Source organism: Lethenteron reissneri, chromosome 38, assembly GCF_015708825.2.
Source record: "Lethenteron reissneri isolate LAM-NWPU_2019-01 chromosome 38, ASM1570882v1, whole genome shotgun sequence".
Taxonomy (NCBI): domain Eukaryota; kingdom Metazoa; phylum Chordata; class Hyperoartia; order Petromyzontiformes; family Petromyzontidae; genus Lethenteron; species Lethenteron reissneri.
The window spans coordinates 7,564,604-7,586,417 of record NC_083816.1 but is presented as its reverse complement, the minus strand read 5'-3'; positions in this window follow the sequence as shown (position 1 = coordinate 7,586,417).

Here is a 21,814-nt window from a genome sequence, read left to right as displayed (position 1 = left end):
ATTATCCGGAGAAATATGTGACGTGGTTTAAAGGTTCAATACTGTGGGAGTTCGTTCATTATAACATAACTCTGCACGCATTCGTTGATGATTTTTACTTTTATATTTTTGGTCAAAAAATTCGCTCCAAACACACACAATCTCTCAATCCCCGGTTCTTTTCCGACACTTACACGAAGTGAATCAATCGATCTGAGTCTTGATGGAGCAACAGATTAGTTGTCGCAGATGTCCTTTGCCCTGTATTATATATCCACAGTGAGTTTTGCTTCTATGTGGATTTCGTTCGAAGGAGTCGGAAGGCCGTTGTGTGGCCGCCCATCGTGGTTCAAAAATGTTGACGCTTGAAAATGTTTTGCTTTGGCAAACTTCTCTCGGTGGGCAAAATACGCATTCAGAATCATCACATCCCCCACCTCTTTCAACAGCGAAGACGTTGCAGGACTCTCCTCAAATAAGATTCTTACAACTCGGTGAGACTTTGGACACTTCTTGCGTTAGACAAATAACCAAAACCTCAACATGTTTGCCAATAACTAACATTTTATAAGGCCCACTGGGCTATATATAGCTGTGTTTCAGAAGTGACCTGGCCACAAATGATAATCCAGTGAACCGGCTTGTCGTTTGGAAATGTATAGCAGCCAGAACCTCTGAATGCACGACGAATCTAGACGTGGAAGGAAAAGGCAAACACGGAGAAAAATCATCGCGACCACAGGGAGAGAGACACGCAAACTCCAAATATACAGCGGGTATCAGGGTCAGCATCGAACCCACGACCTCCTGTATACCAGGCGAGGTAGTTAACATCTCCTAACCACCGTGACCATGAGAGCGAGGCACGCAAACTCCAAATATACAGCAGGCGTCAGGGTCGGCATCGAACCTACGACCTCCTGTGTACCAAGCGAGGTAGTTAACATCTCCTCGCCACCGTGATCACGATGAGAGAGACACGAAAACTCCTTATATACAGCAGACGTCAGGGTCGGGATCGAACCTACGACCTCCTGTGTACCAGGCGAGGTAGTTAACATCTCATAGCCACCGTGATGATGATGAGAGACGCAAACTCCTTATATACAGCAGGCGTCAGGGTCGGGATCGAACCTACGACCTCCTGTACACCAGGCGAGGTAGTTAACATCTCCTAGCCACCGTGATGATGATGAGAGAGAGAGACACGTAAACTCCAAATATACAGCAGCAGGCGTCAGGGTCGGCATCGAACCCACAACCTCCTGTATACCAGGCGAGGTAGTTAACATCTCGCCACCGCGTCGTCACGTCGCCTGCAATTCAGCACTGTGAACGCAGCGAGAGTTGGTGGATTAGACAAATGTGACACTCCCCGAAGTCGGCGTCGAAGAGGTAACATCACACCCTGACGTGCCAGGAGAATTCGGTACAGCAAGTGTGGACTTCATCTGTTCCAACATCTGTATGGGACAGGGCAATGGTTCTCAATGGGGGGGTTACTCGGACCCCCTGGGGGTACGTGAGGTGATTTATAAATGTGTGTGTGTGTGAAATGATGTCATACACGAGAGTGATTGGTGAATCATCACGTACGAATCTGCTAATATAAAATAACTACGATAACATTGTAATCCACGTGGTACATTAGAACGATATAAAATACCTTTATAAACTCACAATGTTGGTTGCCAAGAGAAACCAACGAGCGCGAACAGACGACGCCACGCGTGCAGAGCGTGGCGTAGAATTTGTTTTAAATGTGCTTGCGGTTACCGGCTAAGTTGGGATGTACCTCACGAAATGACGATAATTATTCGTACATTTATTTCGCAGAACCGTGGTTGTGTCAGGCAAGGAGGGGGAGGGTGCTCGGTTGAAATAAAATTCAACGAGCGGGTCAACAGTAGCCCAATGAAGGTTGAGAACCACTGGGATAGAGCGTTGCTCCCTCACGCGCGTGGGTTTTTTTTGGCAGGTGCTGCGGTTTTCCTACCGCACGTAAAAAAACACAAGGCACATTAATTGACTGAAAACATCTGAACGTTATATATACTTCTAGATTTGAAGCGTTCGTGACTGCAAGGATTCATATTCTTAGGTTTTTTTCGGTAAAGTCACGTAGGTAAAAATTTTAAATTTTAATTAATAAAAGTAAAATAAAAAAATTAATAAAAATCACGACGTTTCGGAGGCAACAGAAGCTTCCGTCTTCAGGTGGAACCGTCATAGCACGATATCTGTATCTTACTTGATACCACTTGATACAGCTATCGTGCTGTGACGGTTCCACCTGAAGACGGAAGCTTGTGTTGCCTCCGAAACGTCGTGATTTTGATTCAATTTTTATTTTACTTTTATTAATTTTAATTTTTTACCTACGTGACTTTACCGAAAAAAACCCAAGAATATTATATATACTGTTGCTGATTACGTAACGTTCTGAGGTGTAGTTTACATGAATGCCGCTATATATTTTTATATAAACTGGTTAGTATTATTAAGAATGCTGCTTGCCTTTTAATCCAGTAGAGGGCAGCCAGCGGCCGTATAAATATAGCCAGGCATTGAGACGGTGGTCTTTCTTGCAAAAGATACTCGGGGAACATAACGTGGCCTTAACTTGCGACAAATATACACTTTAGATGTTTTATACGGCAAGCCACTTATCGGGAATGTGGCTAAGCAGGCTAGAGCCTGGTAAGTATATGGATTAGAGATTGCCTCGGGACGACAGTAAAGTCGTTCGCGTCATTGTGGAGAATATTGTCTTGACGTTGATGGTTATTTTGAGTTGTCTATTATGAATAATTTAGCATCGAACTGGGTCCCATAAAGTAAATAGAGAGTCATTTCCTGTATAATAATACACAACTCAAAATAATGATCAGGGCGCCACAGTGGTGCGATGTTAACTACCTCGCCTGGGATGCAGGAGGTCGTGTTCTCAATCCCGACCCTGACGCCTGCTGCTGTATATTTGAAGTTTGCGTGTCTCGCTCTCTCTCCGTGGTTGCGTGGATTTTTCTCCGTCTGGTTTTTCCCTCCACATTTATAATCAACATATATTGCATATACATTTCCACATGATAAGCCATTTCGTTGAGCTATCACATGTGGCTAGGTCGCTTCTGTAAGATATCTTTTCAGCAAAGTGGGCCTTACCTGGTAAAATACTAGCCTTAAGAATCGGGCAGTCCACTAGCATTGATTCAAGCAAAGCCTCGCCGCTGATGAGACACTGCATCCCGGATGTCAACCGGGGTTTGCAAAACGACGTAAAATGGAGAGACGTAATTCGCGTTATTGCGGTATCTAGATTGAAAACTAAAGCTGGATTGAAAACTAATTTCTTTAGAACTTATTTTTGTCTTTAGTTTGATGTCCTTACCCTGCACCTCCGATTAGCACGGTTGGCTACGTGTGTGCGTCCATACATACTCATCAAGATACACATGTGGTTATGGCCAAAGCCATTGACGCAGGCTTTCCCAAACTCCACGCTGCGTCTTTCCGCGTTGACCAATTGACTCTCCATTCGAATACAAATTAACTCGTTCCACGCTGCACGCGCCCGATTATTGCTAAACACGCCCTCACGTGATGGGCTAAGCAATTAACCCTGCCTTATTACACTTGTTTAGCCAGGAAAGCCTCACTGAGTCTAAAGGTTTTTGTAGGGTCCTGCCAAGTGTTTGCAGTAGGGGGCGATGTTGCTACACCTAATCGGACATCGGACGGACGGACGGACGATATAATCTATTGTAGGCTGGTTCACTTCGTTCCTACCAGTATAACCGATTCAAGTGAAGATTGAGATCTCGGTGTGCTGTGCTCCCTGGAGGAGATCACGCCGTGGTGCCCGCGCGCGTGCGCGTATGGGAATGTGCGTGTGCCACTGTTTATGAGTGGAGCGGTGGCGCAGTGGTTAGCGCGCCGCGTTCCCATGAGCTACGCGCCTGAGTTCGATGTCCCGGGCCAACGACGGCTAACGTCAGTGGCGAGTTGTATCTGAACAGGGTCCTGGGAGCATCTGCGATGTAGCCAACGCCCCAAGTGAGTAGTGTACCTGGTGCGGCGTGTACACATAGGCATAGAGAGATACAAAGGTGGCCAGGCGTTTTCCTGGCCAAACCCACCCCCCTTCCTCCGTGCGCCGTAATAGGCGCTCGCTAACAACACTTGACCTAAACCGTTTGTTCAAAGCTATTGCAAGGGGTGGGGAAGGGGGGTGGTATCGTTGTCTTTGTATCATAAGGCAATGTGCGTGTGACCGCTGTCAATGAATGTGGCGGTGGCGCAGGGGTTTCCCCACTTCGTTACCATCTCGGCTACCCCCCCCCCCCCCTCTTCTGAGTTCGACGTCCCGGCCAACGGCGGCTAACATCGGTGGCGAGTGGTGTCTGAACCAGGTCCCGTCCCCGGGGCGTCTGCTACGTCTACAAAGCCGTATACGAGTGCAGTCGTCGGCGGTGTCGCCGGCTGTGATACTGACCACCCGCTAAATGTGCTCACGTTCAGCCAACGTTGTTGGACACGTGCTGAGAAAGCGTTCGCGCGTGTTCTCACTGTGCGCACACTCATCACAGCTGTCAGCCCCCATACGGCTCACCCCGTATTCTTGCACTGGGGGATTGAGTTTTCAGGTCCATACTGCCAACAGCCGTTTTAATACGGGCAGCAACATTTTGTTTGTATGTTTGTTTGTGTTTCTGCCTTGTGATGGGACTTTGTTGAGATTTATAAGAGGCTCGGAGTGACCAATAAGGTCTGAATTGGTCTGTAATCAGGTAGGGCAGTGTCAAGGTGTTGACAGGTATGAGCACTCCTCCCACCCCTTCTGGCGCCGTACCGGCTTTAACAGGTACTCGCCATCAACACTTGCCCCAACAGTCTGTTAAGGCCCTTTGTCTTTGCTGACAACAGTCTTAAAGCGTGCATTGCAACACGTTTTGCCAAACCCGAGTTCGATATCCGGTGACGGCTAACATCAGTAGGCAATGAGATCTGAACGAGTCGCTGCCCTTTCACAGACCCGCATCGACCAGCGTGGTGAAGTATGGTCATACAACCAACCACGACCGGCCTTCATCCAGCAGTGGGATTGACAAAATAAACCACCCCTCTCAATTCTCCCGATTGACCACAAACTCTTGAGCGAAACCCCCTTTCGTTGAGTTGCGTGGTTGCGGTGGCAGTGGTTGGTTGTGGCGGTTGGGGGGGGGGTGGATTGTTGTGGGGAGGTAACGTGTCACTGAGAGTCTGTGTTTCACTGAGAGTCTCTGTGTGTGTGTGCGGAAACAGCAGCCAGGGTTAACATGCGTCTCTGCGCTGTGAGTTGTCAAAATACCAGCATCCATCTCCCGCTCCTCCTTCCTCCCTCCTCCTCTGTACTGGCCATCACACAAACACACACACGATACGCACACACACCCAATGCACTTCACACACACACACGGAATACACACACTCAAATCGCAATGTACTTCACACACGGAATACACACACACCAATCGCAATGTACTTCATACACACACACACTCCAATGTACTTCATGCACACACACACTCCAATGTATTTCATACACACACACACTGAACACACCTGATACACCTGATACACGCGTGAGCTACCTGAATTACTCCATTTACGTAATTACTCGTACTGCCAGTATACATGGACAGCCCAAATCCATCCACACGCATAGCAATCCGTTGCATACCTACACCTCAAAGACAAAGATCCCCCGTGTAGCCTTAACAGACTGTTGGGGCAAGTTCTGTTAGCGAGTAGCACCTATGAAGGCCAGAACGGTACACAAGGGGATGGGTAGCCAGCACCACGCCCGACTGCCTTTGTCTCCCCAGTGGCGATGTTTACACACGGCACCAGGTACTCATTTGAGGCTGAGTCGACCTAGGGGAGGCCCAGGACCGGTTTAGATAATCGTCACTGGTGTTGGCCGTGAGCGGGAATCGAACCCGGGTCACCGGGTTCATAGCGCAGCGCGCTAACCGCTACACTACTGCTACCCACACGCGCTCACACTCGCACGCACACGCACTTGTACACACACACACTCGCGCACACACATACTCGCACACACAAACTCGCACACACACACACACTCTCGCACACACACACACTCGCACACACACACACACTCGCTCACATAAACGATTAGGAGAGCGGGGCGAGATGGAGAGAGAAAAAAAGTTGATTTAGAACCGTTTCGAATAACAAACGTGGCGCGTGAGAACGCGCGCGCGCGTGCGTGCGGGTGGACGGACGGACAGGCTGAGCACGGGGGGGGGGGGCAACAGCAGCAACAGCAGCAGCAACAGCAGCAGCAGCAACAGCAGCAGCAATAGCAGCAACAGCAGCAGCAGCAACAGCAGCAACAACAGCAGCAACAGCAGCAACAACAGCAGCAACAGCAGCAACAGCAGCAGCAACAACAGCAGCAACAGCAACAGCAGCAGCAACAGTAGCAGCAGCAACAGCAACAACAGTAGCAGCAGCAACAGCAGCAACAGCAGCAACAGCAGCAACAGCAGCAACAGCAGCAACAGCAGCAAGCCACGGGGATGGCTCCTGCTACGGCACCTGTAGCAGGGCAGCAAAGCGAGCTGTGCGTGCAAACTGCGTCTCATTGTCCCGGCTCCCCCCCCCCCCCACCGCGCCTTTAGGAGGAGCAGGCTTAGTGCTGGGGGCTCCGCGTTGTATAACCGCGGCTTATGAGCTTTTGTGCTGTAATCCTGACCCTGGCAATTAGGCCGTGGTTGGGGGGGTTATGGAGGGAGGTGGGATTTTACCCCCCCTCCCCATCATCTCAAGCTGCCCCCCCCCCCCCGCCACGACACACACCCCAAGCAACCCGCCCTTGTCGCCAGTCCCGCCTGACCGTGACTCGCTGGGTGTGAGAGCTCTGTGTGTGTGTGTGAGAGAGAGAGCGAGTATGGGTGTGGGTATGGGTGGGAGCAAGCTCTTCCGTTTATACAAGGATTTGGGAGAATTGACTCTGAGATAGTGGATTCATTGGCTTGTGGGAATTGTTTTGTTCTTTGTTAAACCTCACGTGGTCGTCCGATGTGGGGTTTTTTTTTTTGTGCTCGTTGTTGGGCATCAAGTCCGACGGTTCCTTCCACGTGCTTCAGACTTTATTCAGTAACTAAAAGCAAGCTTCAGCAGAAGGGGGAGGGAGGAGACAATACTTAAAGCTTCACACGCATGGATTCAAGAATCCATTGGCTGTCTTGCCATTCGTCTCGCAGGCTAAGCCTACAATACTTGGAAATCCCAGGCAGCTTTCCCATCCACCCGATAATATGTTAACGTACCCGGCACCCCATGTCCTGTACACATCTGGCGATGTCTGTGGCTAGTACTAGTCAGGTGCCACCTACTTAAACTAAACTTTGTTATTTACCAGGTAAGGCCCATTGAGCTATGTAGCTATTTTTCAGAAGCCACCTGGCTATCAAAAATGATAGCTCAACGAAGTGGCTTATCATGTAGAAATGTATAGCAGCCAAATTCTATAAACGCGTGATGTTGATTCTAAATATGGAGGGAAAAACCGGAGGACCCGGAGAAAAATCGACACCAACATGGGGAGAGAGACATGGAAACTTCAAATATACAGCAGCAGGCGTCAGGGTCGGGGTTGAACCCACGACCTCCTGCATACCAGGCGAGGTAGTTAACATCTCCTAGCCACCGTGGCGTATTTCGTGCCTAGAAGCGACCCGCAAAAAAAATGTTCGGTGCGAAACTCATTCCAAATCAACATTTATTTAACAAACACTCTACGTAATTCACAATTATAGTGTACAATATAGAATGAGGTAACGTGTGTTATTTTTAAATCAATGACCCTGCACAAGAAGAGAGGGGAGGGAGAGGAAGTTACGAGTGGTGCGACCTGTGTGCGGGAGACACATTTTGCAATGTTGTGACTCAGACTGGGAAGTCTAGAAGAGAGAGATATAAAAGGTAAACACGCTCTCACACCCTCCAGGTCTAGGTCATTGACGGTGGCTTATCTAAGCCACATAAATGATAGCGCCGGTGTGAGTAACTCGTGTCCATGAGACTAATGGTGTTCTAGAAGGGTCGGAGACCTGGATATTTGGAACGGATGGAGTCTAAGAACATACTCTTAGGTTGTTTTCGGTAAAGTCACGTAGGTAAAAAAAAAATTTAAGTTAATAAAATTACTGCAGTAATTTTAGCTGTGACGATCCCACCTGATGACGGAGACTTGTGTTGCCTCCGAAACGTCGTGATTTATTATTTTATTTTATTTCCATTATTACTTTTATTAACTTTTAATGTTTTTTTTTTACCTACGTGACTTTACCGAAAAAAAAAAACTTAAGAGTATGAATCCTTGCAGTCACGAAAGCTTTAAATCTAGAATCTAAGAACATAAACCATCACGTTAGCTCCGGTCATCCTCGTAGCAGCAGCAGCAGCTTTTGGCTGCTGGCCATCGAACAAAGACGGCCGTCTGGAACGTTCTTCCTTTCGATATTAGGAAGCCACTGGAGCTACGCACTTTTAAAACCTAAATTGAAAACTCATTTGGTTAAAACTGCCTTGTGTGTTTAGTGTGTCCATCCCTCGCACCTCCCGATTAGCGCGATTGGCTACGTACGGTGCGAAAGAAGTTCAACGTGCAGATGGAATCGGGAACATTCCTCTACTTTGGGACGATTAAAAACATTAATTTTTTCTAATCTTGCTGTGCTGTGTGCCAAATATTTTGCGCTTGGAGGCAGAGCTGCGTATCCTGATTGGGCACGATTGTGCCGAAACGCGCACACACATTGCGTCCACTCTCGTGGTGACCTCTCTTCACAAACATTTGACTTTGGCGATTCTGCTCATTTGCCTGCCACATGAGTGCGACGATAATGTCAACAGACAGCACCTCAAGCTCGTTACAAATGTTTGAAAATGACCGGTGACTAAGTGATCAGCTTAACAGGAATTCGGAGAGGAATGACCTCGCGGTCTTATGCGTTTTTGTAGAATGTATGTTGAACTTCTTTTGCACCGTACGTAGCCAACCGTGCTAATCGGAGGGTGATCGATGTCTAGATATACCCCGCTCATTGCTAATTACCCTCTTGGATAATAACAGTCTCTGCGCATGCATTATCATAATATTAGATCAATCTAGGCAAATATAAGAAGTTATCGTTACGGGTGTAATGTGTAGCTGTGTCATGAGCCAAGGGTCATTGCCCAAAACGTCGGCTGTTACGCATTTTTCCCCATTTTTTAGGGGCTACAGTGCTGTTGACGAATGTTTTTTGTTGTTGTTGTTGTCCTTGTGCACCAATTTCATCGCAACAGCATCACCAAACCAATTTGTTTAACACTACATTAAGTAACGGGTGAATTGCACGCAAATACAAAGATCCCCCGTATAGCCTTTAACAGGCTGATTGGGTCAAGTGCTGTTAGCAAGCACCTTCATGAAAGCCGGCACGGCGATGTTTACTACACACACTCACTGGGTACTCGCTTGAGACTGAGTCTTCCTAGGGGAGGTCCAGTACCCGTTCAGAATAATCGTCACCGGTGTTGGCCGTGAGCGGGAATCGAACTCGGGGGGCGGCCAGGTTTGTAGCGCAGCGCCACACAGAGACAGAACAAAGAGCAGTCGACGCATTCCCAGTCGCTTCTTTTGAAAACGGCGCCTCCGCAAACCCCACAGAGCCCCCCACGATTCCTTAACGATAAAACATCGGTGGGTGGGTGGGTTGGTAGGGGATTAAAATCGGTCCGTTCGAATCGATTAAAATAAAAGTGCACGCCACGAAATTTGGGCAACTTTTTCTTTTTACAGAATGACCTCACGGGGGGGGGGGGGGCGGGGGGGGTGAAGGGGGGGGGGAGAGTGGGGGGGGGGTTTGTGTCCCCAGGTGCGCGCGGACCGTGCCCTTTGTCACCCCCCCCCCGCGCGTTCCACGGCTCCCCCCTTCTCCCGTTTGATCGCCTCTGCAGCGGCAGCAGCGGCACAAAGGCGCGCAGTGCGATATCTACCTGCAGCGCCTTATCGACCGTGGCCGCGCGGGGAAGGGGTGGGGGGTGTGTGGGGGGGGGGTGGTGTGTGGGGGGGTGGGGGTGGGGGGGTTGGGGGGGGTGGGGTGTGTGTGGGGGTGGGGTGTGTGGGGGGGTTTGTGGGGGTGGGGGGGTGGGGGGGTGTGTGCGTGGGGGTGTGTGCGTGGGGGTGTGTGCGTGGGGGTGTGTGGGGGGGTGTGTGGGGGGGTGTGTGTGGGGGGGTGTGTGGGGGGGTGTGTGTGGGGGGTGTGTGGGGGGTGTGTGTGGGGGGGTGTGTGTGGGGGGGGGGGGTGTGTGTGGGGGGGTGTGTGTGGGGGGGGGGTGTGTGTGGGGGGGGGGCGGGGGGGGTATGTCCAAAGGTGCTCCGCATGATTTGTGGGGAGTTTTTTTTTTGGGTATCTAATGGGACATTTTTTAGCGAGCGTCTAAGCATTGCAAACAGTAAGAATGGCTTTATTTTTTCTACCCTTTCTGGCAATAAAACCGCAGGTGTGAAGATGTTCGAACACCAAATAGAAACCTTTTTTGCAAGGGATCACCGACACTTACTTTGTGGCAAAACCATGGACACAAGCACGCTCTGATAATATAATATATGCATTGTCTTTGAAACGGATTGATTCCTTTGAACACCTTAGGACCGTCTGTTTTATTGCAAGAGAGGGTAAATCCTATTTCATGTTTTTTGTTTTAGTTGTGCGGAACGATTGTGTGTTGAGATCAGCCTCTGGCAGTAGTTAGTGAGTCAGGACAGGACCTCCCTACCTGTTAAACTAAAACAAAACTATTGCTTTTTGTTTTACCAAGTACGGCCCACTGAGCTATGGAGCTATTTTTCAGAAGCGACCTCGCCATCACAAATAATATCCCAACGAAGTGGCTTTTCATCATCACGTGGACATTTATAGTAGCCAATGCTCTGAACGCGTGATGTTGATTCTAATTGTGGAGGGGGGGGGGGGGGAACCGATGGACCCTGAGAAACATCCACGCGACGACGGGGAAAGAGAGAACATGCAAACTCAAACTATACAACAGGTGTCAGGGTCTGGGATCGACCCCCCTCCGACTTCGTGTATACCTGGCGAGGTAGTTAACATCTCGTCACTACCGACCTTGAGAGAGCTTTGCTCAAACTAATCTGAATCCTCGGAATCTTCATTGTTGGATTGGAGGAATCCGAAGAGCTATAACGCTCTTGTTGTTTTACAGATGTCCAGTAGGGGCGGGTCAGAAAGTTACAACAACAAACACAACACGATCGGCGTGAAAAGTAGTCATAGGAAAGGTAAGGAAATCACACAACAACAACAACAACAATGTTTACTTTAACCAGGTAAAGCCCACTGAGCGATTCGCTTTGTCGACGCAACGCCTCCTCCATGCAGCACCCTCCTGAGAAGCGATCTCGGGACTCGCTCGGGCGTTCCCGTCTCTACATTGAACCCAGATGGAGCGGTGGGCCGAGTGGTTTGCGCACCGCACGTTGAACCCAGAGCTCCCCCCCCCTCCCACTCACCCACCACCCACCAGGGTTTGATTCCCAGCCACGGCCAACATTTCGCTGCGAGTCCTCGGCCCCCACCCCCACCCCTCTCCCTTCCCGCACCCTCACCAGCCTGTTCGGTGAAGTATGTTCAAATAACCAGCCACCACCTTCATCCAGCAGTGGATCTACCAAGGCCCCTACCGCGTTGACACGTGCTCGCATATGTGATCACCACGTGGTTATCCGTGAGTGTGTTTTGTGGACTCTCACGGAGCGGTGCGCATTCCTGCCGTATTTATTTTCATTGGTAATCCCGCCGGTATTCCTGATGCACGCAAATGGGTTTTTTTTACTACCTCTTTCGCCCCCCATCCCACGCCCCCCCCGCCCCGCCGCCCTCCCACCCTCCCACCCACGACACCCACGACACCCACTCAGGCCCGCTCCCTCCGAGCGCAGACCGAACGGGGAGGGTAGAGACAAGAGTGGACTGTTGACGCGTCCGAAAAGTGGGATTGAGCAAAGGAAACTGCCTCTAAAGCTCCTGCTCGGGGGAGGGGGGGGGGGAGTTGGTGGTGAACGAAAGGGATCGCTTGCCCACGGATTTTGTAAAAAACATTTAGAGAGGTGGGTGGGCGATGGCATTCATCGCAGACGAATGAATCACGCGTTCGCACACAGACACACACCCACAAAGATCCCCCGTGTAGCCTTAACAGACTGTAGGGGCAAGTGCTCTTAGCGAGCACCTAATAAAGGCCGGCACGGCACACGAGGGGGTGGGTGGCCAGCACCACGCCCGGCCGCCTTTGTCTTCCCAGTGGCGATGTTTACACAGCGCACCAGGTACTCATTTGAGGTTGAGTCGACCTCGGGGAGGCCCAGGACCGGTTCAAATAATCGTCACCAGTGTTGGCAGTGAGCGAGCATCGAACTCGGGTCGCCGAGTTCGTAGCGCAGCGCGCTAACCGCTCCACTGCCGCTCCTTACACGCACACACACACACAGACACACAGACACAGTCACGCACACACACAGACACACACAGACAGACACACACACACAGACACAGTCACGCACACACAGACACAGTCACGCACACACACAGACACACAGACACAGTCACACACACAGACACACACACATACACAGTCACGCACACACACAGACAGTCACGCACACACACAGACACACACAGACACAGTCACGCACACACACAGACACAGTCACGCACACACACAGACACACAGACACAGTCACGCACACACACAGACACACAGAGACAGTCTCACACACGCCCACGGACTGCGTAAAACGTGTGGCTCCGCTCGTTGACCTGGTAGATGGAGTGAACGCATCCTATAAATGTTCATCACGGTGGTCAACGTGAACCCCACGTGGATCAATAGGTCACAACGCTAACCCTACATCGATACGATTCTGAATCTCGATATCCACCCGTAATTTTAAACCGGGCCCTCGAGAGAATTAAGTTGATGGTCTTATCCCAGTTACCAATCAACGCGTTCTACTTGGCTGAATCACAGCTTTGAGAGTAACAAGTATAACCCGTAAAAACAAAGTTTTTCACTATAAATCCTTTATATGCGTGGCGGCTAGAGTCCTCTCGTCCTCTGGCTTGAGATGGCTGCCACCTATGGGTCAGATGATTGCATTGCACCATTAAGCAATTGGTAATTAAATATAATATTTTTGTCCTAAAAAGGGTAAAATTTTGGGAAAATTTTTTTCACGAACATTAATTGTCATGCACAACGAGTCTGTGTGCAAAATGTCAGCTCGATTGGATCACGGGAAGTGGGTTAAAAAACGACCGAAAGATTTGCACGGTCCTAAGCAAGCAAGCGAACTTAATATAAAGGATTTAAAAATAAAATCCGTTTAAGCGTCGTACGATGGACATTACTTTCGGTGGCACAGCGGGTCTAGGCATGTTGAACTTCTTTCGCACCATACGTAGCCAACCGTGGGAGTTGCGGGTGGTACAGCACTGTGGTAACTTGAGCACATCTCCCAGAAGTAGGTCCGTGACATCCACTTCCTGTGGGGCGTTCCGCTCTGCGGTGGATCCGAATGGACTTTGCGGCTCGCGAAGTGACACCGATGGCACATTCGGGATAACATTGGGGGGGGGGGGGCGTAGAGACAAATCGGTCGAATCGAACGGCCAAGCGTTGTGGGCCTGAATATTCACCCTTGGCTAAGTCTGTCGTTTATGATTTTCTTTTGGTGAACACTTTCCCGTTGTTTGCCATCAGAGATGTGGGAACAAGAGTTACGGAAATGTGTTATTTGTTTTGTTGTATCGGCAAATCTGCCGATACTAATTTTCATCGCGATGGGAGGCGTGGGGGAGGGGACCACATTATTATAATTAAACAACCTTTTTGGGCTGATTTCACCTTCCACGTCTTGGCACTCGTAGAGTGACAACGGTGATCTTCCGTTGACCTCCCGTGACCTCATTTGCGTTCCCCACTTCCAGGTTAAAGTGACGCGCTCGGAGCACGCCGGCGCGCGCACCCCACACGCGCGCACACCTCGCAACATTTGCGCGATCCGCAAACCCTCTGCAGGATTGCAGGCGTGCGTAGCATGCACAACCTGCCGCCGCCCGGCTAGTCTATACGCTATAAACTATTTTTATATTCTACCAGTTAAGGCCTACTGAGTAATAAAGCTCCTTTTTCAGAAGCGACCTGGCCACAAAAGATGGTTCGTACGAAGTGGCTTAACGAAGTGGAAATGTGTATCGGCCAAATACTCTAAACGCGTGATTGTTGTTGATTCTAAATGTGTAGGGAAAAACCGGAGGACCCGGAGAAAAATCCACGCGACCACGGGGAGAGACACCTGCATACCAGGCGAGATAGTTAACATCTCCTTGCCACCGTGATGATGATGATGAGAGAGAAAGAGAGAGACACGCAAACTCCAAATGTAGAGCAGGCATCAGGATCAGGATCGAACCCATTGACCTCCTGTATACCAGGCGAGGTTGTTAACATCTCACCACGGGGAGCGAGAGAGACACGCAAACTCCAAATGTACAGCAGGCATCAGGATCAGGATCGAACCCATTGACCTCCTGTATACCAGGCGAGGTTGTTAACATCTCACCACGGGGAGCGAGAGAGACACGCAAACTCCAAATATACAGCAGGCATCAGGATCAGGATCGAACCCACTAACCTCCTGCATACCAGGCGAGGTAGTTAACATCTCGCCACCGCGGCGCCCGCTATATTAGGGCAGCAGAGCACGGCACTGTTTGCTACGTGCGGTGCGAAAGAGGTTCAACATACACGCAGTACACACAGCCAGCGAAAGGTAGCGGAGGAGAGAGCAATACCACGGCAGCAGCATCAGCACGCGAGCCCCGGGGGCACTGCTGGGGCTGTCCAGGCCGCTCCAATGTCCCCCAGGGCATCCTCAAGCGAGTCCCCCAAAGACCTTCATCAACACGGGAAATATTTTAACGCTGGAATTTAAACATTTTTAAAAAAGTTATTTTTTTTATTTTAAAGTTAATATTTCACCTCTTACCATTTGTATTATCATATACTATTTTGATTTAAAGCTTTAATATTATATATTATGTTGATTTTTTTTTTCAAATTACAAATTAAATAGAATGAATGGAGACAAAAACGTAATTGACGATTTTCAAAGATTACACCTGCAAGCTTAACTAATTGTCGGAAATTCATTTCAAAAGAGAATTCGTGCATGAATGTTATAATGGGAGTCGGTTTGAAACATTAGCAATTCAATTAAACGACCCTAATGTGATATGTTAAAATAATAAAATAACTCGATGCCTTCTGACTTTTGGGGCCACCCTGTACAGTAGATGCCTACAGTTTGCTGAGCCCACTGGCAAAAAGCCACCTCGCCATGCGGCCAGCAACAAACTGCACCGCCAAAGCTTTCGCTTAAATTCAATGCCAGTTCCCGGTTCGGCTGAACACGCGTGAAACACACGGAACCGAAGGGAAGAGATGGAGCTACAGGGTGACACGGTCAGAAGTTCCACGTCTGATTGTTGTGTATAAAAAAATATATATAGCGCCACTTTTGTGACAATTCTTTCGCGATGACCGATATGTTCGTTGCGGTAAAAGCTGCGGGCAATTTTTTGACTTTCCAAAAAAAAAAATCTCATAACTCCACGTGGCTTTTTCTACAAACAACAAAAAAAACCCTACACCCGCCTCACCGCTTCGGGCGAGTTGGAGGAGGTGGTGGGGGTGCGTGGTGGGGATGTCGAAGTAAAACTCACTCCGCCAGTCGAGGCCCATCAAGCCCCCAACCACTCCCCCCCCCCCCCCTCGGCTTGCCAGAGGTGTCCCAGGTGGGACCTTCGCTCTCATCCAACTTGGCCCTCTCCTCCGGTGTGGGGGGATCTTTTGACAGCGGAGTAATAATAACAATAATGTCTTACCCGCTACAGTCGTGTCGTGTCGTCCGTTGACTTAAGGAAGGACCAAAAAACAAACGCAGAAGACCTCCTTCTTTGTCCGGGAGGGGTTCCTGCTTCACACGTGCTGGTTTGGCTTGGGAAGTCCGCGTGCGCGTTGAATGCGTGAACCGTTCTTGGGCTTCCCCCCTCTCCCCTCCCTCCTCCCCAGGTCGTCTCAGCCTTCAATGCACTGTGTATATATAAGTGTCGGCGAGACAACTCCCATCCTGATCTCTTGAGCTCTCGCCTGGTTTAAAACACAATTTGAAACTGTGTGCATGTACACACACACACGGCACTTGCACCAAAAAAAAAATCTGTTAAGGGGCTACAAGGGAGAATCTTTGTCCGTGTTTATCTTCCTGTATCGTGCCACCCTTACGACCAACGCCACTGCCGAGAGGACGTTTCGTTTACTCACCCACTCATTCATGCACACACTCATTCACTCACCCACTTACCCACTCGCTCACTCAACCCTCGCACTCACCCACGCGTTCTCTAATTCAGTCACCCACTCGCTCGGTCACTTAACCACTCCCTCGCTTACTCGCCCACTTACCCACTCATTCACTCACCCACTTACCCACTCGTTCACTCGCACCCGCTCAATCGCTCACCCACTTACCCACTCATTCGCTCACGCACCCGCCCTCACACTCACCCACTCGTTCACGAATTTAGTCGCCCGCTCGGTCGCTTGCCCACTCGCTCCCGTACCCACTCGCTCGCCAATTCACTCGCTCACCAATTCTCTCGCTCACCAATTCACTTGCTCGCATACCCACTCGCTAACCAATTCACTCACCAACCCACTCGCTCACCAACCAACTCGCTCAAATACCCACTCGCTACCCAATTCACTCGCTCACCAACCCACTCGCTCACCAACCCACTTACTCACATACCCACTTACTCAAATACCCTCTCGCTCACCAACCCACTCGCTCACCAACCCACTTACTCACATACCCACTTACTCAAATACCCTCTCGCTCACCAACCCACTCGCTCACCAACCCACTTACTCACATACCCACTCGCTAACCAATTCACTCGCTCACGTACCCACTCGCTCACCAATTCACCCACTCACCACCCACCCTCTCGCCCTGTCCCCTAGCCCCGGGGGCAGTCTGCGCGCCGTCTGACAGTCGCGGCACATAAATCTCAGGGAGGCCACAAGGGCTGCATAGCTGCGCGTGCCAGCGTGCGTGCACGCGCGTGCCTGTGTGCGTATCGCTAACACGAGGCGAGCGGTGGCGCAGTGGTTAGCGCACAGCGCAACGGACCCCGTGACCCGAGTTTTGATTACCGCACCCAATCACGAATATCTAACTCGGTCCAGCATTGGGGAGACAAAGGCGACCGGGCGTGGCGCTGTCCACCCTTACCCCCTCATGTGCCGTGTCGGACTTAATAGACATCTGTGAAAAAATATCTTCATAGCTCATCGGATTCTTCCAATATAAATACGTAATTTTGATTATGAGATGCTCGCTAACAGCACTTGCCCCAACCGTGTGCTCGAGGCTATTTTTGGAGAGGGGACCTTTTTTTTCGGACGGAGGAGTGAGTGTACGCGTGTTCACGCGTTCACACGTGTGTGCACGTACACGTGAGTGCATCTGCGCGCCTGTGTGTACGCGCGCGTGCACGTGGGTAATGGGGATCCCTCGATATCCGCTCGGGGTCTCACCGTGGGACAGCTTTTCCCCTTGGGAATGTGGTGACGATGCCAACCCGAGGTAAGCGCCTGGTGGCAAAGCGGAGCGGGGTGAATGTTGAGATCTGTAGGGGGATGGCGATATCTGTAGGGGAATGGTGAGATCTGTAGGGGATGGTGAGGTCTGTAGGTGATGGCGAGATCTGTAGGGGGATGGTGATATCTGTAGGGGATGGTGAGATCTGTAGGAGAAATGGCAGAGCACACAGTACACACACAGTACACACAATGTTGCTCCACGTTCAACCGCATAGCCGAGTGAATTCAAACCGCATAAAGCGAATAACGTTAGCCGCATATACAGCGCGAAATCGCACGAACCGAACCCGTATAAAGCGAGGGGGGGGGGTTATTCGTATTCTTCCCACGAGGTACCCCCCGTGTTCTCTCCACCTCGGCTGGGTGCTGGCAGCTCGACTGGGGAGGCATCACAGAGAGAGGCTCCCGGCGGCAAAGACGAAAAGGAAACAAAAGCCCCGACAGGTCACGTGAAACGAAACTTAAACTTGTTCTTATTGAACCAGGTAAGGCCCACAGAAGCGACCAGACCACGCGTGATGGCTCAACGAAGTGGGCTCATCGTTGTGTTGGAAATGTCTCGCGCGCGTTTCTAAATGTGGAGGGATCAAACGAGGAGGACTTGGAGAAACATCCACGCGACCAACGGGGAGAGAGAGACACGCAAACTCCAAATCTACAGCAGCAGGCGTCAGGGTCGTGATCGAGCCCACGACCTCCTGCACACCAGGCGAGGGAGTTAACATCTCCTAGCCACCGTGATGATGATGAGAGAGAGACACGCAAACTCCAAATATACAGCAGCAGGCGTCAGGGTCGGGATTGAACCCACGACCTCCTGTACACCAGGCGAGGGAGTTAACATCTCCTAGCCACCGTGATGATGATGATGATGAGAGAGACACGCAAACTCAAAATACACAGCAGCAGGCGTCAGGGTCGGGATTGAACCCACGACCTCCTGTATACACCAGGCGAGGGAGTTAACATCTCCTAGCCACCGTGATGATGATGAGAGAAAGAGACACGCAAACTCCAAATATACAACAGCAAGCGTCGGGATCGAACCCACGACCTCCTGTACACCAGGCAAGGTAGTTAACATCTCGCCATCGAGAGAGACACGGCTGACGATCAAAGCCTCCAAGGGAACATTCCGACGCGAGCCGTTTTAAGCTTTCGTGGTTCTCAATCGGGGGGGGGGGGCGGTTACTCGGACCCCCTGTGGGTACGTGAGTTGATGTATGAATGTGTGTATGTGAAATGATATCATACACGAGAATCATTCAGTGAATAATCACGACTGAATCTGCCAATATAAAATAACGACGATAACATTGTAATCCACATGGTACATTGGACCGATATAAAATACCTTTTTATAAACTCGCTGATCGTTAACAATGTTGGTTGCCAAGAGTAACCAAAGGGCCGTCCATAAATGACGTCACGCGATTTTGGACAATTTTTTACCCCCCCCCCCCCTCGTCACACGGCGTCACAAAAAGTCAGATTCCCCCCCTCAAATATGACGTCACAAAGCTCTGCCCCCCCCCCCATATTTCCATTTTGAAAATAAAACATGCTTCAAATCGCTTTAAACTATTATCATTGTAGTGCATATTTAATGTGGCGCTGCACTCTGATGTTGTAGGAGTGTTGTTATAACAATTAGTGTTGTTATAACAATTCTATATTTATTTAAAGTTGCGCATTTTGATGTGATTTCTCACCCCCCCCCCCTCGTCACACATCACAAATGTCTGACCCCCCCCCCCTAGGTGCGTGACGTCATTTATGGACGGCCCCCAACGAGCGCGAACAAACGACGTCACGCGTGCAGAGCGGGTCAGGCTGAAGGGAGATGGGGGGGGGTGCTCGATTGAAACAATTCAACAAGGGGGCAAGGTAGCCAGCGAAAGGGTGAGAATCACTGTCATTATATATCGCTGCTTTCATTACGGGGCGGGGGGGGGCGGTTACGTTTCTTGGAAAGTTTCCGCGAAAGCCCAAAAAAACGCAATATTCAAATACTTAAGCTTGGCAACCAAAAATAAACAAGCATCACAATAACAAACAAATACACAGGCCCTGCACAGGGGTGGGTGTCCACAGGTCTTTGCCCTCCGGTTGAAACGAAACTCAACAAAGGCCAAGGCAGGCAGGGAGGGAGAAGGCGGTGCCGGTTGCGAGCTCCGAGTCGTGGTGCCCGGCCTCCCTCGCTAGCTCGCTCGGCATTAAGAGCCTTGTTGTACGTGTGTGTTTGTAATATAAAGAGATTCAATAACGCTGTAAGGTCAATCGATATATATACCAACAGGAGGTCGTGGGTTCGATACAGACCCTGACGCCTGCTGCTGTATATTTGGAGTTTGCGTGTCTCTCTCTCGCTCACCATCATCATCACGGTGGCTAGGAGGTGTTAACTACCTCGCCTGGTATGCAGGAGGTCGTGGGTTCGATACAGACCTTGACGCCTGCTGCTGTATATTTGAAGTTTGCGTGTCTCTCTCTCGCTCATCATCATCATCACGGTGGCTAGGAGATGTTAACTACCTCGCCTGGTATGGAGGAGGTCGTGGGTTCGATACAGACCCTGACGCCTGCAGTATAATTCGAGTTTGCGTGTCTCTCTCTCATCATGATCACGGTGGCTAGGATATGTTAACTACCTCGCCTGTTATGCAGGAGGTCGTGGGTTCGATACAGACCCTGACACCTGCTGTATATTTGGAGTTTGCGGTGTCTCTCTCCTCCCGTGGTCGCGTGGATTTTTTTTCTCTGGATCCTCCGATGTTTGCCTCCACATTTTAGAAATCGACGCGATGAAGCCGCTTCGTGTGAGCTCTCTCTTGTGGCCAGCTCGCTTCTGAGAAAGAGCTCTACCGAGTTCGGTGCGTGGGCCTTTCCTGGCACAACACAAACTAGTTAGTAGTTATAGTTTTGGTTCTTTCGGTAAAGTCACGTAGAAGGGAAATAATAAAATTAAAAAGTATAAAAAATAAAATTAATTTATTATTGTATTTTTATTATTTCCCTTCTACGTGACTTTACCGAAAGAACCAAGATTATGAATCCCTGCAGTCACGAAAACTTTAAATAAAAATTTCGTTATTATCGATTTAAAGCTTTCGTGACTGCAGGTATTCATCTTCTTGGTTCTTTCGGTAAAGTCACGTAGAAGGGAAATAATAAAATAATAACAATAAAACATCATAATATAATATAGTTAAATAATAAAATAATATCGTATAAAATATTATATTCATATTTTAATATATTAAGTTTTTTTGTTATTATTTTATTATTTCCCTTCTACGTGACTTTACCGAAAGAACCAAGAAGATTTAGTTCGTAGTCGGTTTAGTTTCGTCAGGTTGGCCACCCTGCCGATGCCTGGCCACGTTCCTCTCTCGCCTCCTCGAGTGAGGACTGCACCCGGCGCCGCGTGTGCAATGTGAACATTAACACCGGGGAGACAAAGGCGGCCGTGTATCCCGCCAAACAACCCCACACCCCCCCCCCCTAATGCGCAGCGGTTTGGACCATCGAAGGTGCTCGCGAACGGGACTTGCCCCCCGCCCCCCCAATAGTCCGTTGAAGGCTATATGGGAGAGCTTTGTCTTGTGTGTGTGTGTGTAAGTGCTGGTATCCACGTGCGTGCATCCGCGCGCGTGTGTAACTGTGCAAAGTTTGTGTGCGCGAGATTACTTTGCGTGTGTGCGTGCATGCGTGTGTAAGTGTGTACGTGTTTTGTGTACGTGCGTGTGTTTGCATGGCTGAAGGGGGGGGGAGGGTGGTGGAAGGGCGCGAGAGAGATTAGCGATGAAAGGACCTTTCGGGAGCTTGCGCCGATTCATTAAAAGAAGGGCGGTCGGCGTTTATCAGCTTTGCGAGGCTTTGGGGCTAAGTTGTGCGGCCGTTGCGGCTGCTGCTGCGCTCCGTGACGCCTCTGCTCGTCGGTAGCACAGGCAACGGCACCGGGAGATGTTGGAACGAGAGGGCCCCCCAGCCAACACGGCGCGAGACGGCGATTCGCGAAAAT